The following is an 11893-nucleotide window of genomic DNA, read 5'->3' as shown; positions in this document are numbered from 1 at the left end:
ATAAGGTTATCCAGACTGCATTATTCCAAGTCTTACATGTCTTGGGATTTTCACCTCTATTCCTTGTTGGTGGTTCTTTCCACAATCTTGGGTAGTTTCATTTAAAGAATGTATTAATCAGTATTCAGCTTAACACATGAAGATCTCTAGAATTCTATCTTTATATAGCTTTCTCCTCTCAGATACTTTGCTGGACAAACTCTAGTTACCCTGTTCTCCCCAGGCTCTTGGCCCTGATTTCTCAACTCAAGGAGTCCACTTGGAATTGCCTGCATTCCTGCTTTTTCACCGTGGCCTGGAAATTCATGACAGTCAGCTGAGTAAACATAGGGCTTATCTCATGTTTCTGATTCAACTGGGTAATGGTAAAATTTATCTCATTTGTTTTTCACCTCTCAGGAAACACTGTCTTTTATTATTTGATAAACAGTGTCTTGAGAAACAACAGTTCATATACTTTGTGTGCTATTTTGGGGTTTTTTGGCAGCCCAGTAAATTCAGTCCCTAATATTCCATTTTGCCCAGAAGTGAAAGTTGTGCATTTTATTTTCAATGCTTTGTTGCCAACATAAACTTCTGAAATGATTCTGTTTATAGAGTGAGAACACTACATAAAACTTGCTAAAAAAATATTTGGGATCAGCAGCTTCACTTACGCCATTGTATTACAAAGGGGAAGGAAGAGGTAATTAATGAGTTATTTTTTTTTTCTATTTCCCAGCACTCAACTGTAATTAATCTTGCAATGGGAATATAAGAAATCATGTATTTTACAAAATTATACAGTTAGATTCATTCTTGACAATGTGCCAAATTACAAAAATCTTTTTTATGTTTCCTACCTGAGCATATTTATGTATAGACTGCAAGATTATTAAAAGTAATTATTGTATGTAAATTACATTGAGTTAAATAAGATACAGTTATCTATTTTAATTTAGATAATTTATACTAAAATATGTGGGTAATGCTTTTTAATTGCTTACTGATATTTTGTTTATGTATATTATTGCTAGAACAATGACTAGTATTCAAATGAGGGGAAATATATTTTAATACACCAAAATAAATTCAGACATTAAAGCTATTAAAAATCCTTTGAAAATTTTTAAAATTCATACCTACATAAATGAAGTTTATCATTTTTAAAGTTGTGATAGTTGAATAGTTTTACTACTGCATCTTACTGGAGATGATGAACATACTTTTGAGAAAGTTAGTACAATTTTTGGTAACACGAAATAGCAAACCAAAGGAGAAGTAAAGCATCTTTATTGACTGACATTTTCCTGATATTGTTGTTACTGTTTTTCTTATCTATAGTATCTGCCATAAGACATAGCCAAATGGCTGTCTCAACTAAAAAGTGAAAAATGCAAATGCATTCACTTTAGGAAGGAAACTGAAATTCCACTGGACATTTTATCACTGTTTTCCTTTCTACAAAAGGTGATTAGGTCATCTCTTAGAGCTAAAAAGAATCATGTGGGCTATTAATGTGTCTTAATAGAGTGGGAAAAAAAACATTATGTAAACAAATCCCTATATTGTCTGATAGGAGAGATAAAATTTTAAAAACAAACAAAAAAACTCCAATATTAAATATATGTATGTTCATGTATAACTGAAAAATTGTGCTCTACACTGGAATTTGACACAACATTGTAAAATGATTATAAATCAATAAAAAATGTTAAAAGAGAAAAAAAAAACAAAAATCCAACATTAGACTCCTTGTATTTCAGTGTAGACTTCTATTTCTTTGGCTAGTAAGTAGGTATTAAAATATAGGTTTAGTTGGTAACTCAGAATAGTATGCACCTACTGAACACTGTGTAACTTGAATTTAAATCATCCAAAACTCTTTAGCTCTTTAATATCTGAATAATGAGACTCTAAAAAAAACTCTGACATTAAAAAATTAATATAAATAAAAATCTGCAAATTTATTATCAGATTCTCATGGTTCAGACCTTAACTGTAGTTGTGCTTAATTGTTCTTTTTCACATGTAGACCATTTTGTGTTTTGGTATTAACTCAAAAACATCTAAGTCTGTTTTAAAAAGTCTTTCCTTATTTTGTGTCACAAGAATATAACTTAATAAATTTATTCAATAATTGTTCTTTAAAGTTTATATAATTTCACATGCTACATTTTAAAATGATACTGCTATTTTCTATGAAATCTAACATACATGCCATCTAAAATAAAGGTATCTCAAAACTACACATATATAAATATTTTGTATTTTCTTAGATTTTCTTTATTTATATTTTCTCTTTATGATCTTTAATAAAAATAAGTACCATCTACTAAGTGCCTAATGTTTGTCAGAAGATTTTAACCTTACCTCAATTAATCTTCACAACTAGACATTTTAGAGAAGAAAACACAGATCAGAATAAGAATCTACGTCCATTATAAAACTTGCGTGAATCATATCTCAATTCATTTCTGTCCAACCTTAAAGTTTTCTTAGCCAAATCAAAGAAAATTCTATTAGGTTCCCTAATAAGAAAGTACTAAACTGTTTTGTCCTTCTTAACTTGGCCCAGTATTATTTGTTTGTAACCCAATTTCTTGATGGCTGTTCTTCTTGTCCTAACATCTATTAAAATTGCAAAAAATTAGTAGTCTCCTACTCTCTTAACGATTTGGAAATGTAAATCTTATTAAAATTTATTAATGGCAAATATCACCTTTGTTTTGTTACTTTTTGAGAGGCTGCTGTAGACAGACATATTCACTTTAAAAAGATATTCATGTAAAACATCAAAATGTTCAATAGTATAAATCCAGTTTCAAAGAAAATACAATTTCAAAAATGTATCATGCTTTTGAAAATAATACTGTTGCTATTGCTTACCTTAGTCTTAACATTCCTCCAGTATCTCTGGGCTAATTATACATGTAGTGGGACAACAATTATAAATTGTTGAGTCCTAAACCGTGAAGGGTCTGATATGTTACTTGCAAGTTAACAAATAAGCTTGCTACTGTTGTCAGACTCAGTAGTCAGTTAAATTCAAGACACTTGCAATAGTTTGGTAGAGCAGCATCAGAGCATTTTCCTTCTGGAGGAAGGCTATACCACATAGTACTGAAAAACAAAGATCATCAATACAACTCTCCCCCGCACCACTTGTCTAAAATGTTCTTTTCCTAGGAATAGAATTTTTTACTCTTCTTCCAATGTCATAAAATCAGTATCATTTTTAGTAATTATAATTTCATTTTCCCCCAAGCTTTCTCTCCTTGCAGATAAACCTTTGTCCAGAAGGACTGGATGCAAGTGGAACAAAACATTTTCATAAAAGTTAACCATATTTAATTATGTTAGGCTACACCCTTCACGCCAATCAGCCCTGTAATTGCTCAGTCTCGAGACTGAAGAAAAAGCCTGGAGATAGGGACAGAAACATCCATGATTTATTGGATAGAGAATCTTACAAATCAGTAGCAAAGGTCCTGAAGGGACACCCCATCCTGACCCCATCCTATCGGGCAAATGGCAGGCCAGACAGGGCAGCAATCTTCACTACTAGGGAGAGGAGGAGGCTACCTTTTATAGGGGAAATTGATGTCAGGTTGGGTCATTAGTTACCAGGGAAACCAGTGGCTGGGGCAGGGCTAAGGATGTAGGCAGTTACTGATGAAGCCCTATAATTAAGAGAACTGGATAGTCATGTGTGTGAAGCAGGGCCTGGTTGAGCAGTGGACATACAGAGAGTGGGACAACAGCCATCTTGAGTGGCCTGACCAGATTTCAAATCCTCTAGGCATTATTTCAACCAGGCTGCCAGCCACAGGGTATCCTAACCATACTGTCTTAATTGCTGTTTGTATACTATGCCCAGGAACCATCACAGCAAAATTTTTAAGTATGTCTATGTAATCCCCCAGCCTTTCCCATGATCATTACTCAAGAAGCAGGCTAGTGAAATATTTATCCCATTCTAGGGAGAGCTGCATTCAATAATCAAACTGCCTTATTAAGATGTATGGGCCAGAAAAAGGTGAGAGAAGTAGAGTTAAATTATCAGTTCATTGTGGAGAAGCTTCTGCCATATGAAGTAAAGGCTGTCAAACTGAAGCCAGTATGGAAAGCCAAACAGGTACCATAAGTTTACTTTAAGGGATGTATCAGTATAGCCTGAGCTACCAAATCAATAATTGAAAAAAGTCAACAGTAGTGAGAAACCACAGATATAGTCAATCTGTCAGGAGCTGACATGGGAACACACCACTAGCATGCGGTGGTAGCAGCCACATCAGAAATAACACCCTTTCCCCAGGCCAGTTTATGATGGTGAACGGGTTACCTTGTCCGGTACAATGATGATTCATGCAATGAGAATGGCAATCTGAGTTTCGCTGTCATGAACAGTAGCAAGATTCCAGTGAGTTTCATCAGAGAATGTGTTTTTTCTTTTATATAAAGAGCGTCATTTCCCAGCACACATGTAACTGCATTACAATTACTCTTTACAATTCAAAGAAACATAAATCCACTTGGAAAGCTTGAAAAGCTTTCTGTGGCCAATGAACAGACCACCTTGCTGAACGTTAGCTGAGCATCCACACAAACAAGAGAATACGAATTTTTTTAATCCTTTCCTTACTTCATTAAATTGTAAAGAAAAAAGTCACATTTCTTCCAGATAGAGGTAAAGTCACATAATTGACTTTATAAGCCATTGACTCAGTAAAAGAACTAATTCTTAAACTCAAAATAGCTTATGAAAAAGCTGTAAGTTTTGGACCTGAGGAAAATATAAGAAATGTGTTTTGGACTACATACCACATGATGTACACTCTGTTCAAGTATTTCTTCAGTACTCATTTTAGATTCTGAGTAACTCCATGCTACTACCAATAACCTCATAGAAAACTTGGAGCTGCTGGACATTATTAAGACACAGGGTTTTTATTATTTTTCTCATTTCTGCCCCAACCATCTTTCTATGTCACTAATCAGTATTTTTTATGTACCACTCCACCAATGCCATTTAATGTAATAATACATTAAGATAAATTACTGCCCTATTTATGAAAGCTAGTCAATCCATTAATTGAGTAGCTTGAGAAGTTAAGAGGAAAGGTAAAACAAACACCAGCCAAAAAAAAAAAAATGGGACTAGGAGCACTTATCTTGACCCTGCTACTTATTCACTGTGTGATATTAAATAATGGTTGTCATCATGAACTTTAACTTCTTCAATCTAAAAATAGTGATAATAACAATTTCTTTGTAAAATTCTTACAATTATTTTCCATATATATAAACAAAATAGTTGTGAGAGATATGTGTAAACAGTGAAGTGCCAAGTAAGTAGGTATCTCTGGGCTTCTGGAGAAGTAATTTTTACCGGAGGAGGAAGAAGACAGGCAAGAATATCCCACCTTTGTTCTTCCAAGGTTGTCTTCTAAAAATGCAATGTATCTTCAATGTTCAAAATAAATTACCATTGTTGCTGTAGCAAAGCTGATATTTACAGAAGTCCTCTACTTTGGACTAGCCTGAGACTCCATAGCAGAGTCAGGCACCACAACATCATGATTCCCAGGGCTCATATAAGACTGTAACTATTGTGGGATCTGTTCTACCATCCTTGTTTCTTAGTTTGCCCTGATAATGCCAATAGTGCCCAGCAGTGACTTATTTGTCCCATAGTATTCCCAGATTTGAGTGAGTGGTTGGCTAACAATTTAAGAATTACTTTTTCTCACTGTAGATGATATTTTTCCCACAGTTATTATTTATTAAGGTGTCAGTATCACATTACATAATATGAAGCCATTGCCTTGTTTATTCCTTATTGCTTTAATCATATAGCAATTTCTATAATTCATATTTTATGAATTTAAAATAACTGAAGCATGGTTGGATTAAATTACTTGCATCAGGTTACATAGCTAATAATGCTTGAGCAGGTTTTGAATCCAAACATCATACTCCAAGTTTAAGCTCTTCTAATTGACACAGTATTTCCCATTTTCCAAGATTATCACTGATATTTAGTAAGTCTGGTCTCAGATTGAGTCTACAATTGTCAGGAATAAGAAAATTGGCTAAAATACTCTCCTAAAAGACATCTTCTATTTTGAAGTATGTAAGAGAATACTGTTGACTATAATCACAATGCTGTGCATTAGATCTTCAGAACTTATTTAATCTTCAAACTGCAACTCTGTAGTCTCTGACCAACTTTTCCCCAGTGCCTCCAACTTCTGGTAACCAGCATTCTACTCTGTTTTTATGAGTTCAGTTTTTTAGATTTAACACATAAATGATATCATACAGTATTTGTCTTTCTTTGTCTGACTTAGCTCACTTCACGTAATACCCTCAAGTTCCATCCATGTTGATGCAAATGGCAGGATTTCCTTTTTCTCGTGACTGAATAATATTCCATTCTGTATATATACTACATTTTCTTTATCCATTCATCTATTGACAGACACTTGGGTTGTGCCCAAGTCTTGGCTATTGTGAATAATACTGCAATAAATATGAGTGAAGATATCTTTTCAATATCTTGCTTTCATTTCCTTTGAATGTATACCCTGATGTAGGATTGCTGGAATATATGGTAATTCTATTTTTAATTTTATGAAGAAGCTTCATATTGTTTTCCATAGGGGCTGCAACAATTTACATTCCTACCAACAGTGCATAAGGGTTTCCTTTTCTCTATATCCATCTCAACACCTGTTATCTCTTGTCTTTTTTATAATATGCATTCTGACAGGTGTGAAGTAATATCTCACTTTGGTTTTGATTTTCATTTTCCTGATAATTAGTTATGTTGATCATCTTTTCACGTACCTGTAGTTCATTTGTATGGAAAAATGCCTCCTTTGGGAAAATGCCTATGTAGTTCCTCTGATCATTTGAAAAATCAGATTATTTATTTTTTTGCTATTGAGTTTTATGTTATTTTTCTTGGATATTAACTCCTTATCAGATGTATGATTTGCAAATATTTCTCTCATCCCATAGGTTGCCTTTTAATTTTCTCAATGGTTTCCTTTTCTGTGCAGGAGCTTTATAGTTTGATATAGTCTTACTTGTCGATTTTTGCTTCTGTTGCTTGTACTTTTGGTGTCATATCCCAGAAATCACTGCCAAGACCAATGTCAGAGAGTTTTTCACTATGTTTTCTTCAAAGAGTTTTATGGTTTCAGGTTTTATGTTTAAGCCTTTAGTTTTTTTTGAGTGAATTTTTGTGAATGATGTAAGATAAAGGGTAAGAGACTAGCTCTTACATTATCTCACTATAAAAATAAATTATAATTATGTGACATGATAGAGGTTTTACGCTATGGTGATAATAATGTTGCAATATATAAATGTATCAAATCAACACATTGTACACCTTAAACTTACACAATGTTATATGTCAATTATATCTCAGTAAAGAAAAAGATATCATCAACTTATTAATCTAACCTCATTTCTCATATTTAGGTCCTCAGTTTTCCCCTTTGTAAAATCAGATCCTTACTATTTTGTACTAACCTCTGGTAGAGTGAATGTTACCTATTTTAACAGCAACAATAGAGCAAAATCATGACTACTTCTGAAATAATAGAAAATTTAAAATAAATTTAAATTTTAGGTGTCAGTGCTGTCACAAATGAGAGACCAGAACCAGATCTTCTTAACTATGAAGCCTGATAAATGGTTCTAAATTGGAAGACTAACAGCTTGTTTCTAAATAAATCGATCACAAGATAACTCTTAAGCTGACTAAAATTCAACATTACATTATTGGAATAATTTTAGTTCTGTTTCCATAGTAATAGTTTTGCACACAAGATAATGCTGTAACTATCCAATAGCTTGTATTGTTTGTTGCATGTGACAGCAGTATTGCCTTATGAACAACTCATGTGTCTGAAGTACTTGAGCTTTTGAGTAAGGATCAAAGCACCATCATATATCATCATATCTATCATTCTGTTCTTGAATATGATCATTATGTAGAATCACATATAGTTCATTCATCTTTTTTTTCTTGACGTTTTTATCAGAAATTTAGTAAGCATCATTAGGCAAAAATATTCTGTAGAAATGGGTATTGAAGACCAGGTGAAACAGGCAAGTATAAATACAGTACAGATAACATGTGAATAGATTAAAATATTTCACAAATAGCAGTACATTTGAAATGAAAGTGAAGACAGTATGGACAATCTCAATATGAGGCAATATTGAAAGATAAAATCTTTTCACTACTTTTGCCATTTTTAATGGAAGTATTCTGCTGTAAGCAAAGAATAGGAGACTCTTTCACAACTTGTACAAATCAAATATATTGCTTGAATGTGATATTCATCTCCAGCTTCTATTCCTCACCACGTTGAAGAAAGGTAACTAAAAGAGTTAATGGTCTGAATACCTTAAAACAACTTAGAAGTTAAAGAAACTCAAAATGTATATTGTACGGCTAAAAATAAGAACAATGGGTTTGAAGAACGAGTTTCTTCAAATTATGGAGGAATTATTCTCTGTGCCTTTTGAGAACAGAAATAGACTTCATTAGTTATATAAGGTTATGTGGAAGCATCATTTTTACACCAAAAAAGAAAGAAAAACTCTGATTATTACCTTCCTCTTCCATAAGAACTTAACTAGTTCCTTTACATAAATTATGACATTTAACACTCTAATAGTTTTATAAATATATAGTCATATTTTTATAGATAAGAAAGTTGTAGTTTAGAGAGAGTAAGTAACTTTTCAAACATCACACCACATCTAATTATTGGAATTGAGTCTGTACTATCTGTGCAATGTTTTGTTTTGTTCTGTTTTAAACTGTGTCAAGCAACCTCCCTATAGACTCTTTCATATTCTAAGGATTATTATGTGGATAATATTATTTTTTCCTGTTAGGTCTAAAATAAAAATCAAAAGCCCTTTGGATTGCTTCGGTTTTCAAAAAAATTCCTTTGGCACTTAATTTTAGTTGTTTGAAAATATCTCACAAACATACAAATTCTCATATTGAAATTTAAAAATTTTGGGAAAAAACTCCTCAAATTTCCTTACATTGTACAGGTTTCTAACTTCTGAAACAGATGAATGAGGACACTAGTTGAAGCCCATTAGACTCTCCCTGATTCTACAGTAGGTACTGTGTTTCATTAAATTATGTTCATATCATGATAAGTAAAAAAAGTAACTAGCCCTATTGTCGAATATAATATATTTGTTTATTATTAGTGTGTTCTTTCTTTAAGTAGATAGCTTATATTATGCATTTTGTTTTTAGTTATCTAAGTTAAAAATCTGAGTTTATTCCTTTATTTATTTTAATTCCGAGTCTGCAACCTAATCCTGGGGATTGCCAACAATGGTTTACAAGAAGTCTATAGTCAGTATTTGCTCAAATAAAAAACCAAACAAAAACAAGTCCCAAACCCAATACAATATGCATCAGAGGGTGTTCTCCAAGGTCTCTGATTCTTCTGTTTAATATTACATGTAATATAATATGTGTGTGTATGTGTATGTGTGTAAAATAGGGTCAAGAAAGTAAAAGGAATATAACATCTGTTTTGATCAAAAAAGAGGACTTTAGTCAGCTTTACGCAGCTTTATTCATTTTGCAATTCTTATTGTTGACTGACTAACAGGATCAACTTTCGTCGGTTCTTTGTAAAAAGGTAGCTAGGTTTGCAAACAATAATTGTCTTTAAATACATGGCTTTCTAAATACCATCTTTAAGTTTGTAATTTAGAATGAGCTCAAGTTGTTAATTCAATAACTTACTTGATCAAGGAGAGAGGAGTCTACTATAAAACTGCTCATGCAATTCCAATTAAAACAATGTGACTTAACTGTGAGAACACAGTAACTGAATCATGTGATACGTCATCCTTGCATAGGTCTGATCCAAAATGTCTTGAAAAAAATTGAACTAAGAGTAAACTAATTTAATGATTTATGAATATAGAGTCAGAATGTATATTTTTTTTGCTTCTGAAATGCAAAGATACAGGAGGATCAATACTGTATACATTAAAAGCAACCTTAGATTAAGTGATGTACTTTCTCAGCATTTGTCTTGTCTTGATAAGGTATACCTCAAGGGACTAGTGTACTTCAGGAAACAAAATACATTGCATATTCTAAATAAAACTAAGCTATTCTAGATAGCCTGCCAGTCACATAAGTTAAGTCACCATTTACATTTGAGTTTGTGAATAAATGATACCCATGCTTAGAACTACGAATCCAGTAGATTGTATTATGCAAATGGAAATTGTATTATGTGATACATATATCACTTTTTAACTATCAAAGATATTAGGGTAGAGCTTATCCTGATGGTTGATATAAGGTCCACAGGTTTACTGATAAAAAAATAAAAACAGCTATTTTCATCTAAAAAGATAGTAGCCATCAAGTATAAATCCATACAAGCACAAAAAAAGTTGTGTATTTAGGGCAGTATATGCTATACCTAAATTTGGATTAATAGCAAATAGTGACATAACCTGTTATAATTATTATAAAACATATTTATACAACAAAAAATATTCTTGAAAAATCATTTGTTGATTAATTTTAGTTATCTTTACATCTAAATTAAACTATGTATGGCAATAATGTTTGGCATATTGGCAACTTTAATTGTGGTAGAATTCTTAAATGGCTCCCATGATCTATACCACCTGGTTTTCTCCCTTGGTTGTACTACATAACACGGCAAAAAGGATTTTCCATATGTAATCACAGTTATTTATCAATTAATCTTAAAATAGATTATCTGAGTAGGGCTGATCTAATTACATGATACCTTTCATAGCAGAGAATTTTCTCTAGCTGGTCACAGTTGAAAAAATTAAAGAAATTCAAAGCATGAGAGGCATTGCTGTGAGGGAGATTCTTTGTTTCTGAGATGGAGAGAGCCAAAGGGGAAGGACCTGAAAGCAGCCTCTAGGAGATGAAAGAGGTCCCCAGCGGACAGCTAGCAAGAAGAGGGGGACTTCAGTCCTAGAACTTCAAGGAGCTGAATTCTGCCAACAAGTTAAATGAGGTTGGCAAAGGATTTTTCCTTAGAGTTTACAGATATGAGCCCAGCCTGACAAAAACCTTGATTTAGGCTTTGTCATATGCTGAACAGAGAATCCAGCCACACCATGATGGATTTCTGGCCTACAAAACTGAATTAATAAATGGGTTTTCTTTTTAGCCACTACGTTGTGATAATCTGTTGCACAGCAATAGAAAACTAACTCACTGGCCCGTATCTGTTGAGTCTCAATTAATTATACATAATGTCTATGTTATATCTGATTATCTGAAAGGTCAACTTGCCTAATTTGTATTTTGAAAGAGATATTCAAGCAAAGTATCCTTGCAATTCTGAAAGAGGAACAAAGATTAATAGAATAAGATTCATCAAGGTGGGACACTGACTTAAACTTTGAAAGAGAGAAAAAGTTTAGTAGTGTAAATGACACTCTAGGGCATAGGCAAAGGCATGGTCAGGAAAGCACAGATTGTGGTCAGGGAATAAAAATCTAAAGTCTATTTTATTAGGCTTTTATTTAGGCAGTCTTGGGAGATAATGGTAGAAATCTTGGGTCGTGATATAAGAAGCTTTCAGAAACAAGTAGGAAAGTCAATAATTGACTCTGAAAGCAATGGGGAGTCAGTGAAGATTACTTTTGATTTATTTGAGGCTGAATTAAATCTGTTTAAGAAAACCATATAATGTTTTATTTCATGGTTCGAAAATGAGACTTACCAATATCCAACCTTCTAATCTTATTTAAAAATAAAAAAAATTCAAATTATTACTATCACACAAATACATAAAATAGTTATGTGTTTACTGACACTCACTAATAAATTATAAGCAACTTGGAAGAG

Source organism: Vicugna pacos, chromosome 11 (assembly GCF_048564905.1).
Source record: "Vicugna pacos chromosome 11, VicPac4, whole genome shotgun sequence".
NCBI lineage: Eukaryota > Metazoa > Chordata > Mammalia > Artiodactyla > Camelidae > Vicugna > Vicugna pacos.
The sequence above is the reverse complement of the archived record's forward strand: the minus strand, read 5'-3'. Positions refer to the sequence as shown.